Here is a 22,925-nt window from a genome sequence, read left to right on the forward strand (position 1 = left end):
TACAGCTGAAATAAATATTTTGATCCTTTTTAACAGGTGCTTCTGATCTTTATAGACCTTCTGAATAGACAGCTGGCAGATGACAAGAGGGATTTATATTCACAGTTTGAGAGTTACATCTTAGTGTTTCTTCTACAGAAACGGGACAAAATTGTCTCCAGGCAGCTTTTGTTTAATCAGATCTTCTGGGGCAGGAAATTTCAAGGCTGAGTGGAATACTAATATAAAACATGCCATAGATCTGAATCAACTTTCAGGATCTATATGAAACTTACTGATGAATGCGCCTGTTTGCATGTACCTGTAGATGCAGTTGTTAATGCCTACATAATTTTAGGTAAAAGTTCTCCCCACTCTTTTTTGATAGTAATCTATATTACTTTGAAGGGGCCAAACCATCAGCCTGCCCTTTGGCACTTGGAGATTCCCTGCCCATTCAGAGGCTAAATTCCTGTTCTGCCTTTCTTGTCACTTTCCTGCACTTAAGCCGGTGATGGCAAAACCTTTGGCCTCGGCATGTCAAAAATTTGGAAATTGTCTAATTTGACTCTGCTGCTGTGTTACACTTCCACACCTGAACAAAATAGGAACAATTTTCTCTCTTCTCCCATCTAGGCCACCCTGAATGGTAGTACACAGTGGCAGTGCCAAGGCTGGGCCTGAAGTAGAAACCTTGGCCAGCTTCATCTTCAGTCCTAGTGTCACCACTGCTACTCAAAAAGGCTGCCTCAGGCCATTTCCCCCAAAGTGTGCAAGCCTTGAGGAACGGCACGATTTCCCTCAAAGTCCAATGAGTCCCAGGATCTGCCATGTGACGCTTACCTTCAGACAGTCGACAGGCACCCGTAGCTTACTCAAAACTGCTCCAGATTGCACAAGGCCCTTGTTCTTAAAACAGCTTTCGAGAATGTTCTTCCACAGCTTCTGAAAACTGTATTAGCATGCCCCATTCTTGTGTGAAGCCCAGCGGCTTTGCAAGAGCACACTGTATTCAAGTGCAGTCTCTGCAGCATCCAAAAATTGTATGAGAATAGGGCATGGTGTCTAGAACAGTTGTTGATCGGTATTGGTAAACACTATTTTGCCACCCAATGTCACCTTTGAGACAAGTATCATATATTCACCATAACTAACTTAGACCTTTTATAAAATCTAATGGTCTTCAGTTAATGCAGACAACTGTAGCAATACCGGTATCTTGATATTTGTTGTCTGATCTTTGTTTTTATAAAGGTCCAAGGAGAAAGATTTTTTCCAAGCAATTTGTTTACATTTTTTTAAAATTGGAAATTTTATTTGTTTATAATTTTCTATTTTTCTGGTGCTTCCTTTAATGTTCTTTCAGATTGTTAGTTATTTTGATTTATTTTTAAATTTTCTTTATCGCTATATTATCTCTTGACATACTACAGATTTAACAAGCATAAGACCATGTCTCAGCTTCAGTTGCTCCGGAGACCTTTGTCTCCAAAGATGGAACCTGAACCATATATTCCAAAGAAAAAATGTACTAAAGGTAAGGTAGTCTTGTTCAAGGTTTCCCTATGTATAGCATTACTCTTTATTGTATTGCTTTTCCAAAAGCTGGTGTATAAATCAGGTATGGGCACACAGTGTTGACTGTGCCTGACACTGTGCTATGACAGGTAGATGATGATTTATGACTCAGTGGCAGTGGTGGGATTCAAATATGTGAATAACCGGTTCTCTGTGTGGATGCCACTTCCGGAAGTCCGTTCTGGGCCTGGGCAACAAAAAATTAGCTACTGGTTCTGCCGAAGTGGTGCAAACTGGCTGCATCCTACCACTGCTCAATGGTTTCCTTAAAAGAAAATCTTGTTTGTAGTGATCATAGTCAGAACTTTTCCTCAACACTCCATTCTCCTTCAGTGTAAGTAGATTTTTTTGCAGAAAGGCCTTAATATGCCAAAGAAATTAAAGGGGGAAGGTTAAAAAAACAGAAACAGAATTTAATCTAGTTTCACTGACAGCATTCTGAATCTCTCTATTTCTTTCCAGGCTTACAAATCATTCTTTTTTCTGCTGGATCCGTACATTGCTTTATATACTGAATTCTATTCTGTAAATTTTCTTCTTGAAATCTGATCAACACCACCCAGCCATCAACTTTTTTTTTCTTGTCTTCCCCTTTGGCATATACTGTATTTGACTTAGAATTCAATCCCCATTCATTATACTATCACAAACATAATATTTTGGGACTGGTCCTACTGTTTTTAATTCATCCTATATTCATTCTCGGTTGTACAGCATTTTACCAACATGCACTTCCTATGTGCCCCGTTCCCATTGCATTCAACTTATTTTTAGGTCTCTGTTGACATATCTTGCTCTGACTTGCATATAATAAAGTGAGTTACATTTGTACACATCACCATTTTCACACTGTTCAGCAAAAACTCCTTCTTTGCAACTAATCACGAGCTATCTACTCTTTTTTTACTAGCATTTCCAGATTTTCTGATATATCCATTTATTTTCTCTTCTTTAGTAAATATTCTGCTGAGTTATATGAATTTATCATCTTTCTCTACTTTTTCACCATATATCTGTAGTCCCAAAGATGCTTTTTCACGAGTCCACATTTTGGACAGAGAGGACCGATGGTTTGAAAGAGGGATCAAAGAGGCCATCTATGTCAAAACTGAATAGCCCTCTCCCAACAGAGGGGGAGGGATACGACATCATCCATCTTCAGTCTACAACACAGTCCTTTCAGCAGTTCCAGGAAGGCTCCACACCTCCACGCACTACTCAGGTGACCCTGACGACATATATAAGCCTCCAGGTGGCCTCAATGACTCTCTAAAAGAATGCAAATGACCAGGCTGTCTGCAAGGAGTATTAATCCTTCCAGTCCCCACCATCCAATCAGAGCTGAAGAAGCTTCTTGGATGAGAAGTGAAACGTCTTCGAAGAAAAATAAGAAAGTCCAGTTGCCTCGTGAAAAAGCATGTTTGGGATAACTATGACCTGGATGACTGAGAATCTCCATAGACATTTATCTGTAGGTTGTCATCATTTTCCATGTTTAACTCAATGGTCTTGTCTCTCATAATTAATTTTTGAATCCATCTGCTCTTTGTATCATATTTTCTAACATTCTCTGCAAGTCTTTGTGTTCTTGGTAAATAAGGTAACATTATCTAAAAAGATACATATATTCACATCCTCAAACTATACATCTCTGACATCATCACAATCATACATTTATTCATGAATAAATTAAATGACCAAGAGAACTTCACACATCCTTGTCTCTGTTGAATCTTTCACTAAGCATTCAATTTATTCTCATGCATGCTTTATTTCCATATACAGTATATGACTCTTTTTTTTTTATTGAAGAGTTTTAAAATACAGTTTTCCTTTAAGAATCCCCCCTTCCCCCTCCCTCCTCCCCCCTCCCTACCTCCCCCCCTCCCCCCCTCCCCCCCCCCCGACTTCCCAGAGCTAAATACAAGGTATATATATAAAAAGCAATCATAAACAATCATATACTAACAATTATAAACTCTAAAATCCATCACTCTCTAGCTTATATAAGATAAAACAAATAATAATAATATTGAATATGTATAAAAAGAAACTAAGATAATAAAAGAAAAAAAAACGAAAGAAGACTTATTCAAATGCTACATAAAACTTCTTAACCCTATACTTGTTCTGGATAAAATCAATCCATTTTCTCCATTCCATAATATAGCGTTCTTGCGAATGATCTTTCAAATAGGCCGAAATCTTCGCCATCTCTGCCAGGTCGGAAACCTTTAAAGTCCACTCCTCTATGGTCGGCAGTTCCTCTTTCTTCCAGTATTGGCCTATCAAAAGTCTTGCCGCCGTAATTAAATTCAACATCAACTTGGTGTCCACAACTGTGGCATCTGTAATTATTCCCAACAAAAAAAATTGCGGACAAAACTTTAACCTCTGTTTAAAAATCTTCTGCATGTTCCACCAGACTTTTATCCAAAAAGCCTTAACCTTTTTACAAGTCCACCATATGTGAAAATATGTTGCATCTTCATCACCGCACCTCCAACATTTAGGCTGATAATTCGGATACATACTTGCAAGCTTTTTAGGATCTAAATGCCATCTATAAAACATTTTGTAAAAATTCTCTCTTAAATTTTGAGCTTGTGTAAATTTTACGTTCCTCACCCAAATCTTTTCCCACGTGTCCATTGTGATGACTTCCTGGATATTTTGGGCCCATTTTATCATACAATCCTTAACAAGCTCTGTTTCTGAGTCAATCTCTATCAATGCAAGATATATCCGTTTAATATGTGCTGGTCCCTGATTCCTAATTTGCTTTATCAAATTTTCATCAGTCATTGTAAATCCATTTTTCTGGTCTTCTTTCCACCTGGCCCGTAACTGAGTATATTGAAACCAATTTTGAACAACCTTCTCTTCTCGCAAGAGGCTATATGATTTCAAACACCAAACATTTCTTTCCAAACTGAGAATCTCCTTGTACGTAGTCAAATCATGTTTGAAGCCAGCATGTATATTTTCTATTGCGTGTTTTGGAATTGCCCACAATGGTATCTTGCAACTTAACTTATGTCTGTACTTCTTCCAAACTCTCAGCAATGCCTGTCTTAAAATATGCACCCTAAACACGTTGTCTACCTTCTTATCATACAACAAATATGCATGCCAGCCAAACAACAAATCGTGGCCCTCAAGATTTAATAACCTCCCTTGCGTCAAATTAATCCAGTCACTTATTCCTACTAATGCAGCAGCTTCATAATATAATTTAAAATTAGGCAATTTAAGGCCACCTCTCTCACGAGTATCCTGCATAATCTTAAGTTTAACTCGTGGTTTTTTCCCTGCCCACACAAATTTATTGATACCTCGCTGCCATTCCTCCAGATTAGAATCTTTCTTAAGAATCGGTATCATTTGAAATAAAAATAAAAATTTAGGCAGGACATTCATTTTTACTGCTGCAATCCGTCCCAACAAAGACAATTGCAATTTTTTCCAACTCTCCAATTCTTTTTGAATTTTCCCCCATAATTTTTCATAATTATTTTTATATAGCTTTGTATTAGAGGGCGACAAAATCACCCCCAAATATTTAACCCTTTTAACAATCTCAAATCCAGTTAATCCTTCTAAAAGGGCCTTTTGCGATGTTGTCATATTTTTGGCCAAAATTTTTGTTTTTTGTACATTAACCTTAAATCCAGAAACCTTCCCATATTGTGTTATTATCTCCATCAGGTCCACAACAGAGTTCTCTGGCTGGGTCACTGTAACAACCAGATCGTCTGCGAATGCTCTCAATCTGTAGTCCTGATCTCCAATTTGAATCCCCTTAATTTTTTCCGAATTCCGAATTTTAACCAATAATATCTCTAATGTTAACACAAATAACAAGGGCGATAACGGACACCCTTGCCTTGTGCCCTTCTCAATATTACATGCTTCTGTCAAGCTATTATTAACTATAATTCGGGCAGTTTGTTTTTGATATAATGCCCTAATCGGTTGTAAAAAATTTACCCCAAAATCCATTTTATCTAAAACTTTCAACAAAAATTTCCAATTCAATTGATCAAAAGCTTTTTCAGCATCTAAAAAAATTAGCACCGCAGCAATCTGGTTGTTCCTTTCCAAAAACTCTAACACATCAACTATATGCCTCACATTATTTTTCATTTGCCTACCACTAATAAATCCTGTTTGATCCCCATGAATCACCTGTTGCAGAACCCTCATCAGTCTATTAGCCAAAACCTTAGCAAATATCTTGTAATCTGTGTTTAAAAGCGATATCGGTCTATAATTTTTAACTTGAGTAGCATCTTGGTCTTCCTTCGGAATCAAAGAGATAAAAGCTGTTCTCCAAGACGGTGGCACCTTTCCCCCCCTCTGGATTGTCTGGAACAGTTCCTTTAACGGTTTTATCATTTCTAATTGTAAATTTTTATAATAGGCCGCAGTCAAGCCATCCGTACCTGGTGCTTTATCCACCTTCAATTCCTTAATTGCTGTAAAAATTTCTTCTTCTGTGATCAGTTGATTAATCCCTTCTTTTTGTACTTGCGTAAGAACCGGGATGCTAGCATTTTCCAAATATATATCAATGTCCTTTTCATTAATTTTCTCCTTAGCATATAATTTAGAATAAAAATCCACAAAAGCGTCCTTGATAAGGTCCTGTTGAAACACAACCCTTCCTTTATGCTCAATCTTGTCTATATTAGAAGCCCTTTGTTTTTTCCTCAATCTATAAGCTAACCATCTGCCTGGTTTATTAGCATTACAAAAAGTGTTATGCCTGGCAAACCGCAGATTGGTTGCCACTTGGTCAGCCATTAATTTATCAAATTGTCCTCTTAACAATTTAATAGCCTCCTTAGTCTTCACATCCTCTGAATTCAAAATCAAAGCCTTTTCTTTTTCCTTTATTTCATTCTCCAGTTCTTTCCTCCTAGCTTCCACAGCACGTCTATGTTTGTTGTTCATATATATCAACACCCCTCTCATGTATGCCTTGCTAGCATCCCACACCATGTCCATAGAAGTACCTTTGTTCATATTAGTTTCAAAAAAATCCTTCATCCGCTGTTTGCATTCTTCCACATTTCTCTGATTTCTAAACAAATTCTCATTTATGCGCCACGAGCGCCTGTCTCTTTTCTCCTTATCAATCTCTAACCACACTGGACTATGATCAGAAATAGTTCTTGCACAAATCTTCACCTTTTTAGTCCTCAAAAAAAATCATTAGTCACCAAAATAAAATCAATCCTCGAAAAAGATTTATGTCTATCAGAATAAAAAGTATAATCCTTTTCCTGCAGGTGTCTCTCGCGCCAGATATCTCGCAATTCCAAGTCATCCTTCATTTCAAAAAAAGATTTAGGCAGTCTAGCATGACTTGGAATGCGCTTAAAAGCTCCAGCCTTATCCATCTGTACATCCATAACACCATTCCAGTCCCCCATAAAAATAAAAGATTTATAATCCAACTGGGTAAGCTTTGTATAAAGTAAACTAAAAAAGTCAGCCTGTTGTTGTTGTTGATTAGGGGCATACAGTCCAACTAGAAGCGTCTTTGACTCTTAACACACCAATACTGGGGTGAAACATTGCATACTTATTTGATTTATTAAGTTTCATAATCAAAATCATTGGATATGAGATGGGTGGCAAATAAATTTCATAAATAGAATTTCATAAATAATTGTATTATACGCTATCTCTAAATCAATAAACATGCAACAGTTTTTTTTCTCGTACTTATCCATATCAAATATTTGCTAAAGAACAAAAATCTGGTTTATACACAGATCTGCCAGCTGTGTCTGTGGAGGTAGAAGAAGGGTGGGATCTGGCCCTTTGCAGAAAAAGCTTGTAAAGCTTGTAAAGTAAATGAAGAGCAGCCTTTCTTAACTTTTTTTCTCACGACCCTTTCCTACTTTTAAAAATTATGGAGGACCCCCAAAGACTTTTTGCTTCAATGATTTATATTTATTCCCACCCATCTTTTAATCATAATGCTGTACTTTTACTGTTGTTTTAATGTTTCATTGTTTTATTATTAATATTTACATTTTTATAATATTATCATTTTAGTGTTGTAAGCCACCCAAATGGGAAGATGGGTGGCAAATATATTTAATAAATAATTAAATTTATCAATATTTCCCAGATTAAAATTTGAAATTGACACATTTGTAGAATATTTATTTATTGAATTGTGTAAAAATAACAAATCCATTATACATCAAGATAAGTAAGATACTTTTCATGAAATTATCTATTTTAACAGGTATGACACTGTTTTACATTTCTGCAAATGTCTTCAATATGTGGCAAATAATTTTGATTTTGTGAACCTCTCAGAGAGTCTTGGGGGGCTCCAGGGATCATTGGCTCATCACACTTTTAGAAATGTAGAGCATTTCCTGCAAACAACAAAGTTGGTATTGTTTGGTTAACATGCCAGAAGATCAACAAAGCCCAGCTTTACCCTCAACCTCTTCACATTATTCTCTTCAGGCTAAAATCTCTAATCTAGAGTCTACCAGGCAAGGCAACATAAGGGGTGGGGAGGAGGTATTTACAGTGTACTGATTCACCACTATCCTGGTTTCAGGAATGTTTCAACCCACATCAGAGCATGGGAGTGGATATTTTTGTGATGCAGTGTGATGCAATTCTGAAAGTGATGAATACAAATTATAAACAGTTGTTAAGTGAATCACGGCAGTTGTTAAGTTAGCAACCTGGTCCTTAAGTGAATCTGGCTTCCCCATTGACTTTGCTTGTCAGAAGGCCACAAAAGGTGATCCCTGGAACACTGCAACCATCATAAATATGAACCAGTTGCCAAGTGTCCGAATTATGATCATGTGACCATGGTGATGCTGCAATGGTCGTAAGTATGAAAAATGGTCATAAGTCACTTGTTTCACTGCTGTTGTAACATTGAAGAGTCACTAAACAAATGGTTATAAGTTGAGGACTTCCTGGACTGCCCCATTACTTCTGCTTCAGGAACAATTGCCAATGGACTGTTCTTTATGATTTTTTACTGGATGCTGGTGTGAGAATATGTATATGTGAATATAATGAGCGGAGCCAGGAGTTTTCTTCTGCATAATTCATGTCTAAACAATACATTTTTATTTTAGTTATAAAGTTTATAGATACATAGCAAATATACATTCAGTTTATAGTTGTCTAATTCTGATGTTTATTTTTGTCATCTGTCATATTTATTTCTACAAAACAGGTGCTGGTGAAAAAGAGAAAGAACCAGTAAAAGTGCTTGGAGATGTCGACAGCCAGCCTTCTCTGCCTGAAAAGAGCCAACCCATTTCTTTGTGCTTTCCAGATGATGATGTTGGTGTCCAGGTTCCAGGCCCTGTCAAGAGGAACTTTGTTATCCCTGTCCATTTGACTGGTCCCCCTAGTTTCCCAATGCAAAACCGTCGTATCCCTTTTCGGTTACAGCTCCCTACAGTCAGAGAGTACCCATTTCAGTTATCACCAGATTTTGTGGTGAGCGGTGTGACTATGGTAACCTCTCCTCTCCGTTCTGTAATCCAGAAACCTGTCCCTAAAAAGCCATTCATTTCTCATTATAACTGTGAAGCCTTCAGTAAACAGCTGATTGCTAAAGAGATGAAAGGTCCAGAGAAAGTTGCCACCATATACTTAAAACTGAGCAAGTCTGATAGAAAACTGGAAAGTCAAGGTACTGGTTCCATTTCCCAAGTTTGGGTTTGTTTTAGAGGAGAAAGGGGAGGGGGAGGAGGAGGAGGGTCTCTCTTCATTTTATCCATTCAGAAGCAGCCCTATGAAGTAGGCTTGGTTGAATGACTGGCTCAAAGTCAACCAAGGAATTTCTATGAGTGGGAAGAGAATAGAACTCGATTTTTGGATTCTAAGAATATTCTTGGGTGAACTCTGAGCTATCACGGTGCAAAGTGGGTGGATGAAAGGCTGAAGACATTAGGAGAAATTCTTTTTTTCCCCTCAGTTCAAATATATATATGGAATCTTGCTCTCCTCCTATTACAGGCCACCAATGTAATATGGCATTTTGTTGTAAATCCTCATTTGTAAAACACATGGGATATACTACTTCCTAAAATGGTAAAAATACAGTATGATACATTCAAGAACTAATTAAATGAAATATATCCCAGCCTTCCTGGGCTGCATGACTTCTGTTGAGTTATAAATAAACCATGTTTAAATTGGCTACAGCAAACACTAACTAGGCATAACAGTTATCTCTCAGATGCCAATATAAAATATTTGTTTCTTTCTTGATAATTTGAAGCAAGCAGTTCCAAACATAGGAGTATACCACACAGCAATACATTCCCTGAATGCATCTTGCATTAGCAAACCTATTTTTAAATTCCTTATACTCACTCACTTGGGATTGTACTGTAAATGGCAGATACACATTCAATGGCAGATAAATGGCTACAAGGATTTCTCTTCTTTATGAATGAACCAACCGTAGTTAGACTGATAATATTTTTTTTCAGAAAAATGTCAAAGGATCAAAAAAGGTCAAAAGACTATGTGGGATGAAGAAGAGATTGTGCAGGATGAGGAACAGATCATGCTGGATATGGAGAATAGAATGAAAAAACAGAGCATACTCTATGAAGGTATAACTTGTTTTTATAGTTTGTGGTGGTAGTGACTTGGAAGGATGTACTAACCAGCCAGATCCATGATCCATGGATCCATGATTAAACCCTCTCTTTCATACCATTAAACATAAGCACATTGGCTGATTTATACATTGCATTACGCAATTACTTGATTGTAGCCATGGCTTATTGAATGAGCCATAATTCCCTAGATTTATAACTTGCAAAATCATAAAACATCATGCACAAACCACCACAGCTACTTTCACCAGGTATGCTAAAAGTAAATAAATCACACCAAGGTCCTATCACAGGATGGAAACTACTTCTTTGAATTAACAATACATTGAATTCAGGACAATTTGCACAGCTGTCCCCTTAGTCTCAGAATGGTTTACAAACGCTTTTCTCTTTCATATCATACATTATATTTTGTACGACAAAGAAATGTCCCAAAAGAGAAGTATGTGTAGCACTGTTGAGGGAATAAATAGGATTGTTTCTGGCCCATTTCTGCTGTTTGTATTGCCATATCTTTTTTTTTTTGGAACAGCCCTGCATGCATTCTCCCATCTGCTCCCATTCCAAATGCAATGCAAAGTCCCCATTTCATTCTGTTTCCCCTGCTCTGCTTCTCTAAAGAAAGCAAAGGGACACAGTTCATACTGTCATGGATATTGCTAAACTCTTCCTGCCTGAATAAACAGTTTGATGTCCCTTTAACAAATTAAGTCATTTACAAATGCAAAGGCCTAAAAAAATTTATTTACTATGGCGGTCTATTAGCAAGCCTTGTGAAGCCACAGCGTAGGGTTACCTGGGACAGTTGCAAGGGAGGGTATATTTATAAAACTATCAGCTTATAGAAGCCTGTAAAACCTTCTCTTTACCACAAATGCTATGCCATCGTGAGTTCTGTTCAAAGACTGGACTGGATTGAAACGTGACCTGGAGGGAGTGGCAAATAATTTGTCCAGTGAGCAAGAAAATGTTTACAAATCCAGGATGATGTTGCTTCAGGAGTGCGTCATCAACAATATCAGCAGCTCATGTTTTGCAAGAGCTGATGATTTATTATGTGCCATCAAGTCGGTCAGTGTCAACTCTTAGCAATCCAATACATAGATTTTCTCCAGGGTTCCTTGTCTTTAACCTGGTCCTTCATGTTGTGATTCAGCGTCAGCCTGTGGATTCGGCAGCTGAGTCGGACAATTCTGAAGAGGAGGAGGAGGAGGAGGGGTTTGGAGAGCCTTTGGTGTCAGAGGAAGGTTCTGATGCACCACAGAACTCTCAGCCAGGCCACTCCCGTCTTGTTCCTCCTCAGACCCAGCTGTGTGAGCCTGAAAGATTGGAAGAAGATGATCCACAGCTGGCTCTGATCAGGGACGCTAGAAGCAGGAGGCAATCCAGCAGAACTGAGCAAAGGAAAGCAATGAGGCAACTCGGGAGAAGGCAATGAGAAGCCACGCCTTGAGACTGCTGTTTAAAAGGGGAATGTGTGGGAGGTTCTGGTTGATGAAGACAACCGTTTGAAGAGCTTCTGATAAAGTCTTGGTCTGTATTTGTTTAACTTTTGTTTGAACTTTTTTGTTTAGCTTTTGCGAATAAATTTGGTTGGATTAGTTCCAGCCTATTGTTTATAAAAAGGGGCTGTCCCTGACATTCCAACAGGGCCGGTCGTAGGCTGGAACAGAACACTTCAGATCTTCCAACAATGCATCCAATTGCCACCATAACTGACTTCATCCACCTTGCTGCTGGTCATCCTCTGTTTCTTTCTATCTTTCCCAGCATTATAGACAGTGGTGTGGGGTACACATTTAAGAATCAGTCTGCTGGCTCCATTGCCACTGCTGTGTGGCGCTGCTAACTGCAGAACAGCTGATCAATATGCCAGGTAGAGCTGCTCAACTTTGCTCTCAACTAGCTTGCAAAATTCTGGAAAAATTAATCTTTGGCTCTCTTTAGAGAGGCCTCCTTTCTTTTGAAGTCAGACTGAGCCCCTTCCAAATTGAGATGACTATCACAAGCCCTACTAGCTATCCAGTTATGAATGTGTGTATGTGTATGTGTATATTGCCTAATACCCTTTATTATGTTTATTGCAGAATTAAAAGAAGAAGTGCATTTTATTAAATCATTTGTTTCTGGAGCTGGATATCAGACTGAATTAAGTGACATAGAAAAGGACAATGAATTGCTAGACAAGGCTGAAATGACGGTCCTGTTCTGCATCATGCATAGAAAAACTGCACTTAGTCTTAAGGTATAGTCCCCAAACAGATAAGTGTTTCTCTCTTGAAAAATGTATTTTCTATACTAGCTTTATGATTTGGTAATAATTGGAATCATAATCACTTGCTTTTCCAGAAATCACCAGGTCATGTCTAGAATTGCTGGTTTAGAATTTCTTGTTTAGAAGAAACATAGAAAAGATTTTGCATAATAAATAAATAAATACTCTTATTTTGTAAGGCCATATGTTAACTTTTATACAATATAATCCTATTACCGTTTTTCTGCCCATTTTCACAAGACACAAAGTAATGTTTTCTGATGAAATTTCCATTTATCACCTCAAAAATCTTCATAGAAAGTTAGGCTGCACAGGATCACCCTCTGATCTTAATAGATCGGCAAGGATTGAACTTTGGACTCTTATTAAAAATTCAACACTGTCATGTACAACACAATGGCTTTATTTACATAACACAATTGTTGTTGTTGTTGTTAGCTGCAAAGTCATGTCCGACCCATCTCGATGCCATGGACAATGTTCCTCCAGGCCTTCCTCTCCTCTACCATCTTCTGGAGTCCATTTAAGCTCACGCCTACTGCTTCAGTGACTCCATCCAGCCACCTCCTTCTCTGTTGTCCCTTTCTTCTCTTACCCTCGATCTTTCCCAGCATTAGGCTCTTCTCCAGTGAGTCCTTCCTTCTCATTAGGTGGCCAAAGTATTTGAGTTTCAACTTCAGGATCTGGCCTTCTAAAGAGCAGTCAGGGTTGATCTCCTCTAGTTAGACTGCAAGACGGTTTGATCGTCTTGCAGTCCAAGGGACTCGCAGGAGTCTTCTCCAGCACCATAGTACAATTCATAGTTCAAAGGCCTCAATTCTTTGGCACTCAGCCTTTCTTATGGTCCAACTTTCACTGTCATACATTGCAACTGGGAAGACCATAGCCTTGACTATACGCACTTTTGTTGACAGAGTGATGTCTCTGCTTTTTAGTGTGCTGTCTAGATTTGCCATGGCTTTCCTCCTGAGGAGCAAATTTCTTTTAATTTCTTGGCTACAGTCCCCATCTGCGGTGAACTTTTGAGCCCAGGAAAATAAAATCTGTCACTACCTCCATTTCTTCCCCATCTATTTGCCAGGAATTGAGAGGGCCAGATGCCATGATCTTGGTTTTCTTAATGTTAAGTTTCAACCCAACGTTTGCACTCTCCTTCTTCACCTGCAACAAGAGGCTCATAACATAATAAGCCATAGTAAAGATGATATCTATCTATCTATCTATCTATCTATCTATCTATCTATCTATCTATCTATCTATCTATCTATCTATCTTCTATCATAGAGTGGAGTGGAGTGGAGTGGAATGGAATAGAATAGAATAGAATAGAACAGTTATTGGCTAAGTGTGATAAGCACACAAGTAATTTGTCTCCAGTGCATAAGCTCACAGTATGCATATAAACAGCAAGTAATGTCACAAGTCATAATAATCATTAATCATAAATTACAAATAATTGATAAATCATAAGAAACCAATAGGAGAAGATAGTAGGAAAGATGAAAAGATGAGAAATGAGACAGAGCTGTGGAAATTAAGTGTTCATCCGAGTGACGGCATGGGGAAAAATGTCACCTATCTATTAGAAAGAGTTGACAGTCATAGATGCTATTATCTACTTCCTTTTTGTCATCCTTGGCTTGTTAACCATGTGTGGAGGCTTGCTGAGATATAATGTGTAGTTTCCAGGCCCTAACTGGATTTGAATTTGTGGAAACCAGAATTTAAAACCAAGGTGGTTTTCTACTCTGGCTTCTACAGTTCCAAAATAGTGTCCGTCTAGTTCAGAAGAAGTACTAAGCCTCAAGCAAGCGTCTGGCAGGTTTTGTGGGAGATGACTTATAACACATATACATTTTACAGGTAGTCCTCACTTAATGACCACAATTGATCCTGCAATTTTGGTTGAGCGTTGTTGCAGTCATTAAGCAGGTCATCGTGTGACCTAATTTGATTTCACAACCATTTTTACAATAACAAGTCACTCTGGTTGTTAAGTAAATCACATTGGTGTTAAAAAAAACACATGGTTATTAAGTAAATCCATTCTCCCAAATGGGCATTTCTTTGTTGGAAAGTGACAAAAAAAATCACTAGAAACTGGCAAAAAATGTTGCAAATTGCAGTCACAGGAGCACAGGATGTTGCAGTTCGGTCACATAAAGAAGGGGTGTGTGCGGCAAGCAATCTCTTTTTTCCCCTTCAAACCACAATACATTGAACAAATCATAGGGCCCGATTTATATATGGCATAAAACCATAATGGTAGGGGGACCATATATGGTCTGCAAAAAGCCAGGTGATCATTACATGGCAGGTGCGAGGTATGCAAAATTTGTATTTTTATAAGTAATAGATGAGTTCGCATATTAGATTTGTATCCCTTTCTCTCAAACATGCACGCCATTCACAGTCCTTTTATTATTAGCGTCTGGTTCATTAATTTTAGGAGAGAGAGAAAATGAGGAAATAATTTTTCTCCAATAACCATTTTATTGTTTAGACTAGAGTATTATAGTATCAAGGGGCTGTTAAACAAAAAGTGGGGTGGGAGGTGATTATAATTCCAGATATCCCACACATTTAGCTTTAGTACAAAACAAGTTTGATGCAGTGGTTAAGGTACCAGATTAGAAAACAGGTCACTGTGAGTTCCAGGCCCACCTTAGACACAGAAACGAGCTGAGTGATCTTGAGCCAGTCACTCTCTTTCAGCCCTAGGAAGAAAACAATGGCAAACCACTTCTAAAATCTTGCGAGTAGTTACCAGGAGTCAAGACTGACTCAAAGAAACATACACTCAAAATTCATTGGGACTGGTAACCAGCAAATCCCTTGAAACTCCATCATCTAATTTAAAAAACAGGTTCTATTGATGCATCTTTATATGGATATGTTCAAATCTTGAAGTGTAAACTCTGACAAGTCCCTATTCGTCTTAAAAATAAACATTAATTTGATTTTTTTTTGCTTGATAATCTTTAGGCACATTTTCTCTCTCAGCTTCCTGACCTCTTGCCTTTGTCTGATTTCTTGTTGTACCTAAACTTGTCATATAATAATTTGGATTGTTTTCCATCAGAGGTGAGTGTAATATGTGCTTTTTAAAATGTATATTAGATAAGCTTTTGTTACATAACCCATAAACATAACTGTGACTTTACATAAAGACCCACAGCCCTTGTGATATATTCCTCACTGATTTGCTAGATGTTTGGAAATTACTATTCTTTGGTTTGAATTGATCATAACCACACGTTGAAAAATTATTTCATTGTATATTTTTTAATGTGAGCTTTCCTCTATGAACTTAAATGGTATATATGGAATTTCCCCCTCACTTTATTTTCTCACTCTGTGAGATAGAAGGAGCTGTCAATGATACACTTCAGAGTGAGTGTGCACTGTGGTGATGGAAGATTTGAACTTGAGTATTTCCAGTTCCACTCTCATGTCTTTACTGCTGCATCTTCTTAACTTTCTGATAAGGCATAACTATGTACAAGTGTAGCTTTCCCAGCCTGGTGCCCTCCAGCCATGTCAGGTGGCTGAGGAAAGGTCATTGTGAGCAAGCCATCTTCTGCCCTGAGGAAGAAGACGAACTACAAAATCTCTAAAGTCCTTTTCAGTGTTGTGCTTCCATATTGTTTCCTCATACAGAAACTGTATGTCCTCAGAGGCCTAGCGATGCAAGGGAAAGAGAATGGTCTTTGCTTTCCTAGTATGTGGGTGACAAGGTAAAGAAGTAGAGGAACTGTGGACTGGTAGACCATATCTAGATGCCAGATCAAGTGCCGAAGATTAAAATCCAGAGAGTAATTTCTAGCACTAACTTTATTGCACAGGAGACAAACAACTTAAGCTCATCGTGCAGTCTTTTCAGCCTATGCTTTTAGGACTGTCTGGGTTCAAATCTTTTCTCCTTCTGCATAGTATTCTGACATATATGCTTTTCAAAATATACTGCCTGATAGTCTTCCTTAGCTATACTTAGCTGTTCTTCCTGACACCTATATTTCTACTCCACACATATATCATAACTCTCCAACAATATGTGCTTCTCACAGGGTTTTTTTCATATATTTTCCATATGTCCTCTTTTTGTTGTCAGAAATCTGTATCCTATGGCTTCCTTTTTTTTAGATCCAGTTTTGACCCAAGACACCTCACTGTTTGAGGTGGCAAAAGGCCCAGGGCATTTAATCATATATGCAGAACCTGAAGTCCAGAGCTGCATAAACAAACTCTAGACACTTCCAAACATTTTAATTTGACTGAAGAAGTATATTTAATTACTTTTAAATGTAAATGAAACAAAACTTATAAAACAGTTTTGGTCCCATCCTTTAATTTGTGGAATGTAGTTTAAGCATGGCCCTCAGCTCAGAGAAAGTTGTATGCCTGCCATCTGTAGCATATGGTGAATTTATGGAGCATATTAAGGGCTGATCCTCCCTAAAACAGTGTTTTTTAAAAATCAATTCTTTACATTTGAATGCCAGCTCCATTCTATCCCCATTGCCTCTAAGACAGATTTCAATCCAGTCACCATCATCAATTGGGGAACCTTGGACAGTATCCAGAAAAGCTGGAAGGGATCAGGTTGAGGAAAAGTGATCTATTTCCTTGACTCATAATTATCCTTGCTCAGGATTTCTTATCTGTGCTATCCAAAGTTTTCATCACCTGCCAACTCTTTCCATGATTGCTCTTAAGGTATATGTCAATCACTTTGCCACCTACTCTGTTGAGTAGCTCACAATCTTTGCCTTGGCTTTATTTTCAGTTTATTCCTTTTCTGCTCTGCCTTTTCCATTGTTGCCAAGACATGTAATTTGATCATGTACAGCATTCTGAAAACCCACTCTTTCCATTATATCCAATCAGCTAAATCTTGGCCTCATAATCACCCATCATGATTATTGCCATATTCCTATCTGCCTTATGAACCTCTATTACACGGGTGTCAAACTCACCACATCATGTGATGTGTTGCGACGTACTGCGACTTTTTTTGCATTGCTGGAGCTGGGGTGGGCGCGGTCTCTGTATGCTGCAACCAGCCCACGGGCCGGCAGTTTGACACCACTGCTAACTTAGGAAAAGAAAGGAAAATAACAGTTATGTCATTCCTCACTATGCAGTCCTTTTGATGTTATAACATGGTGGTATCCAACTTCATTTACCGTATTTTTCCGTCTATAAGATGCACCCTTGTATAAGACGGCCCCCAATTTTCTAAACAAAAATTTAGAAACTAACATTTTAAATATTAAACAAACCACATCTTTAGTAGCAGTAAAACAAGTGGCCATGCCATCACACAAGAGAGGTGACTTCCTCCAATCAGATGGTGCTCTGTGGGTTAGTCCTGCCACCCCCTCAGCCGTCAATCACTGTACTGAGGCGGCTTCCCAGGGCCTCTTGTGGCTTCAGCCCAAGCTGCACTGGTGAAAAACAGGCAATAGAAGGTGTCTTCAGTGGGACTGGCGGTATCCTTTGGGCAGTACGATCCTCCAGCACCAAGCGGCATCTCAGGCCCGCTTTCTCCCCATCCAGGCAACATCTCAGGCTAGCGATATCCTCCTGCACTAGGCGGCATAGCAGCGGCATGTAAAGAACCCACACAAGGCATGCCCTGGGCTGCGGAGGTTACCATTATCTTTTTGTACAAGACACTGTACTTGTATAAGACGCACCTGATTTTTGAACAGGGTGTTTGCAGGAAAAAATAGCGTCATTTTTTCTTTTTCTTTTTTTTAAATTAGTTTTCCAATATTACAATAGTATCTTTAAAAAGCAATGTGGTGTCTGGGTTACAATAGTTCCATTTCAGACAAATACATATTATTACAAATCTCCAAGTTGTTGCAACCAATACTTCCTCTCTCTTGTTTCCTTTAATACTTATTATCTCTTATCTAAATTAACATACTTCTCATTGCTATCCATCAGTCATTTAATAGTTTTCTTATATTTGTCAATACTTTGGTGTATTTTATATTTTAACATTCCATCTTTAAAACATCAAACACCTTATATATTTTTCCAGCTTTAATTTTACATTGATATTAAAATTAAACATTTAAAGTTTCTTTTTCATATTGCTAAATAACCTCCTTTCCCTTTACACAATTTTCTCTGATACCTAGTAATGTAAATACACTTCTTATTTATCTCATTTCCATATCAATGTTAGTAGTACAACTGGCCTGGTGTGCCAGTTGCGACCCTATTTGGACCGAGATGCCCTACGCACTGTCACTCATGTGCTCGTTACCTCCCGGTTAGACTACTGCAATGTTCTCTACGTGGGGCTGCCCTTGAGGACCACTCGGAGGCTTCAGCTGGTGCAAAATGCAGCTGCGCGAGTAGTAATGGGAGTTTCCCGATACTCTCATGTAACACCTCTTCTCCGTGAGCTGCATTGGCTTCCAATTCTCCTCCGGGTGAGATTCAAGGTGCTGGTGATGACCTATAAAGCCCTAAATGGCATGGGTCCGGATTATCTCTGGGAGCACCTGCTGCCAGCATCAGCCTCCCAGCGTCCTGTGCGCTCCCACAGGGAGGGCCTCCTTAGGGTTCCGCCAGTTAGGGATTGCCGATGGATGGGTCCAGTGGGGAGGGCATTCTCTGTGGGCGCGCCTGCCCTATGGAATGAACTGCCAGTAGAACTTTGGACTTCCCCACACCTTTGCTCATTTCGCCGGGACCTTAAAACTTGGTTGTTTGATCTTGCTGGCCTGGACTGAGGGGGTTTTAATTTTAATTTTAATTTTAATTTTAATTATTTTAAGTTTAATTTTAATTTGTTTAATTGTGGGCTAGTCTCAATTTAATTCTATTTTAAAGTGTACTTATTTGTATTGTTTTAACTCGCCCTGTAAACCGCCCTGAGTCCTTCGGGAATAGGGCGGTATATAAATTCAATTAAATAAATAAATAAATATTAGAATGGTAGTCATTAGGATACCAATTGCAAGGAGGAGAAAGAGGAGGAGGACAATATAATATTCTTATTTCTCATTTATAGTTTCCACATATTAAAAATTTACCAACATTTCTTCCGTTTCAACATTTAATACATCCTTTCATATCACTACACCCAAGTATGTTTGTTACATTCTATCAGTCTTATCATATATACATCTTAATCCATGTCATTTAAAGAGCTCAATATTTCAATGTTACTATTCATACATCTGTGTTTTATTTTTTTTAATTAGTCAGTATTTTTATCTACTCATCAAAACAATCTCTCGTAATCCTAGTACAATCCTGTCTATTTTGGTATTATCTATTTCAGACCTCTTAAGGATGTCCATATTTCTTCAGTCTTATTCTTGCTTTCTTCCTTTGCCAGGTCATTTTTCGCTTCTTTGCCTCAGGGTCATCAAAGCATTCTTGTGTCATATCATATTGAAGTAGTCCTCCAGTCTCTATTTTTGAAGGATTGAGGTGTCTGTTAACAGCGCCAAATCTTCTCATTATTTTCACCTCTTGATATAATTGTCCTGGACTGAATAATTTTTTTCCCACCTGTTTCCCATTATGGTCCTCAAAAGTCTGTGTTTGTTGAATAGTTAATTCTTCTGCCAATGTATTTGATTGTTCAATTTCTTCTGTTAAGTTCTGTCCCAATAAAATATTAGTTATAGTCACTTTGAGTTTATTTCTTCAAAATGCTTTCTAATTCTTTTCCAAAAGCTCTTATTTCATCACCAGCTGTAGAAAGGAACTGATAGGTTTGGTAAGATATTTCCCACATAGCATAGATTTGTTTTTGAAACTCTTCCATGGTGGAGTTTCACACCTGGTGTTCAAGGTTAATTTTATCTTGTTTTTCTTAAATATTTTCTTGATTTTTTTAAAAGAAAAAGTCAGATTGCAATTTCAGGTTTAGCCACTGGGTGTCCCCCAAGTATTTTGAAAGTTCTTTTCTTTTAGTCCATTTCTTTTTTCAACGTTTTTTTAAAAAACACCCCTGAGCTTGCTCGCCGCTTATTTGAAGGGAGGGTTGAATTCCCCCCTCCCTCTCCACAGGGGGGAAGGTACTTAGCAGCTTATTTAGTTGAAAAGAAGAAGATTAAGGTATAAGAGAGGAATCTTACCCCCGTCTCTTCCACGCTGCTTTAATGTTGCCTGGTGGTAAGTTTGACTTCGGCTGTCTGCAGCCTAGTAACTGGCCATATTACTATGGCCAGTCTTTCGTCTGCCGGTACGAAGGGAATGCAGGCACTAATGGGGGGATTGTGGCTCCCCCACGTTTCTGCAAAAGCCCCTTCTTTCTGGTCACCCCTCCAAGGCGACTCTTCGACCCTTTTAGGACCCCCCAGCGATGCGAAACTGGATGTGGAAGACGAGAGCCGTCCTCCAGACGTCCATGTCGGCTGGCTTGGCAAACCAGAAGCCAAAAATAGTGTCTTATACACAGAAAAATACGGTATGTGAATAACACTGACATTAGGCCACCAATGTGGTTTTGCCATCAATTGAGTCAGCAGACTCAAGGAAACAAAAATAAGAGTGATTGATTTTCTGATTTATCTGTGTTCATATAACAGGGTAGCCCATTTATTAATTAATCCTATTGCCTGTGGAACTAGCCAAATTGCTGTATGAACTTGGCCCTTGTTTGACAAGGGAGAGTGATTTCAGCCAGAGTTCAAATAGTTTTGGTTAATTATTACTAAGAAATATATTTCCTGGGATGTATTACATCAGGGTTTTGCACAGAAAAGTAGATGGTTTTTCTTACCATGCTGTGGGAAACAGTAAAGTATTTGTCGGCATCATTCTCTCCTTGTCCAACAACAGCAGAAACATAAACTGGTAACTCATTTTTTATAACATGAGCTCATGATGTAACCTTCAATTCAGCCCCAACCCTTAAGTGTTCAATCTATGTCTGTCTGTCTGTCTGTCTGTCTGTCTGTCTGTCTATCTATCTATCTATCTATCTATCTATCTATCTATCTATCTATCTATCTATCTATCTATCTATTTCTTCATGATAGCCATAGACCAGAGATTACAGAATCAGAAAAATGTATGCAATCATTGAAAGGAAGGGAGAAAGACATGAAACTAGCTGACTTTCATAGCTGATGCATTTTTGGAGGCCTACATGGTGTAACTGAGTCCAGTCCAAGAGAAGTTAGTGGAAATAGTGATGGTGGACAAACTCCTGTAGATAGACAAATAGAAGAAGGGGTAATCCAACAATCCTTTGCTGCATTAAAATTGCAAGAAGAGCTCCAATTGCTGTCATTATTATAATGGAAGATAATTCAGCTGACATAATTCTGTTGGCTCAAGGCCTGTTGAATAGAGCTTTAACACAGCCATCTAGCTGTGCCTGTAGTTAATGACAACATCAAGGAGAGATAAATTCTGACTCAGTTGAAGAACAGGGTTCCCCCACCTAACCATTGCCTTGCGTTGAAGTTTCTTTGAAATAAGCCTCTATCTATGAAAAAAAACATCATGAGGAAGAGAAAAGTACTGTAATCATAGTCTTAAATTCAAGTGCTGGAAGGTAAAATGAAAACAAGAATTCCCATCAATGACAAAACCAGACTTCCCAACATTTTTTAAAAAAAATACTGTCTTTGCGGCAGTTTCTAACCCATTACGCACAATTTGTCTTTTACAGGTGTTTCATCTTAAATGTTTACAAGTGCTAAAGCTCCGAAATAACCCCATCAAATTCATCCCAGTGGAGATCTCTGATATGAGGAATCTTAAAATCTTGATGATGTCCTTCAACTTGCTGACTTCTCTCCCACCTGAGTGTGTAGTAATTTTAATTAATAGAGTTGTATGGAAGAGAAGCTTTCAAGTCATGGGGGGGCAAGGAGGCACAGGCTTGTTGTAAGTTATTGTATCATCAGTCACTTTAAAAAAACCTAGCTGCTTTGACTAGGGCAGGGGTAGGCAACTTGGCTCAGGAATTCTGGGAGTTGAAGTTCATGAGTCATAAAAGAGCCGAGGTTGCCTACCCCTGGACTAGGGTTTATCACCACAGCTTCAACTTAAGCCTGTCTATCTCATGGGATGTAGATGAAATGAAGCTGACAGAATTGGGTTCTGGCAGAAAAAGGAAATTATGTTTGTACAATTGGGGAAAGATCTGAAGCATAGAGCCTCAGTTCCATTAAAAACATAAGCCGTAACAGAAGTTGTTTCCTTAGTTTTCAATACATCAATACAAAGGCTATAAATTTACTTTTTTAAAAAAAGGCATTTTAGAAATCCATAGAAAGGTATGATTTTCAATTCTTGGCTTTAGAGAAAGTATGCTGAGGTGGAAAGATGGATCTTATATCCCATCTCTACTTGCTGCAAATATTCTTTGGCCAGAACAGGAATGAATTCCAGAATGAAGCAACAGGCTGAGTGAGGCAAGCTGACTATAGTACAGCATTTTTGCTTTATAAACAGTTAGGAACCTTATGCTA

General features: G+C 38.3%; 1 long non-coding RNA gene across 1 annotated transcript; it reads right to left on the reverse strand.

Annotated features, from left to right (window-relative positions):
- Positions 1-17,456: 17,456 nt before the first annotated feature.
- LOC308662343 lies at positions 17,457-21,693 on the reverse strand. Its single transcript, XR_014025170.1, has 3 exons — positions 21,593-21,693; positions 21,224-21,267; positions 17,457-17,560 (listed from the first exon to the last, which is right to left on the reverse strand). It is a non-coding gene; the product is annotated as an uncharacterized lncRNA (long non-coding RNA).
- Between the last annotated feature and the right edge of the window lie 1,232 nt (positions 21,694-22,925).

The sequence above is a fragment of the Vipera berus genome (assembly GCF_964194415.1).
Source record: "Vipera berus genome assembly, chromosome: 1".
Taxonomy (NCBI): domain Eukaryota; kingdom Metazoa; phylum Chordata; class Lepidosauria; order Squamata; family Viperidae; genus Vipera; species Vipera berus.